This window comes from Nannospalax galili, unplaced genomic scaffold (assembly GCF_000622305.1).
Source record: "Nannospalax galili isolate Female #2095 unplaced genomic scaffold, S.galili_v1.0 scaffold558, whole genome shotgun sequence".
Classification (NCBI taxonomy): Eukaryota; Metazoa; Chordata; class Mammalia; order Rodentia; family Spalacidae; genus Nannospalax; species Nannospalax galili.
Window position 1 is genome coordinate 424,304 of NW_008340850.1, and position 1,174 is coordinate 425,477.

Here is a 1,174-nt window from a genome sequence, read left to right on the forward strand (position 1 = left end):
ACCCCTTTAATCTTTGGTTATACTTTCCTTTTGGGTGTTTATGGCCATACAGTTGGTCCAGATAAACCGATTTATTTTTACTCTTAAGGCTGTTTGAGGATCTGTTCCTCAGGGGTCACATGGGCTTGGGAGGAGACCTGGCTCCTTTCTTTTACCAGTTCCACCTATGTGAGGATAAGTCAAAGGTCCTGCTCAGCCATGGTTGACTTTGCTTGGAAGCATGGAGGAAGTGATTCCTCTGTGTTGACCCTCCTCTTTATAGACTGGACACTGGTTGAAGTCCATCTGGTGGGGTCTCCTGAGCATCCTTGATCAAGAAGACCACTATTATAGGACATTTTGAGAGATGCTCATAGTCCCCTGGAACTAGTCGACCTAGGAGGGCAAGAAGCAAAATGTGTCCTTTATGTCCCTCTGACCAAATTATTATAGGCCTCAAAGTATGACTGTTAAACATCCAAGAAGTTTAGTTCCACCAGTCTGATATTTTTAGTTTTTGTGTGTCATGCAGATAAATCTTGGGCAAAGACCAGTTGTTCTCAGATAAATCTTACCTAGACATATATTTCTTGATCTGCTATGTATAATTTGACAGGAGGGTGTAGGAGCAATATGGTTCTCTGCGGTTTTCAAAACTAGCTAGGCACTGTTAATCTCTCACATTGTCTCACCCCTCCATCATGGTTTTTCACTTAAGGTGCCCCCATTTCCCCCCTTTCTCCCTTACTAGTACCCTTCTCCTATGGTCCTATGTCTCTTGAGCGCCTTCTTTCCCATTATCCCTATGTTCCTTGTATACCCTTCCCTCCCTTAAACTAACCCAATTTTTATCCATATCTCCCTTATTAAGGCCTGTTTCCTATTGTTTTTCCCATTCAGATTCTTTCTTTTCGTTTACCTCCCTGTTTCCTTTCCATTATCCTGGTTCCTGTAGTTATGACTGGATACATACTTACTTATCAGGGTTTGGTTCTAGGATCCACATATGAGGGAGAACATAACTCGATTTTTTTTCTGAGTCTTTGTTACTTCACTTAGTATAACAGATTCTAGTTCCATCCATTTACCTCAAAATTTCATGATTTCATCTTTCTTTACTGCTGAGTAAAAAACTCCATTGTATAAATGAACGACATTTTCATTATCCACTCATCAGTTGAGGGACACTTAGGTT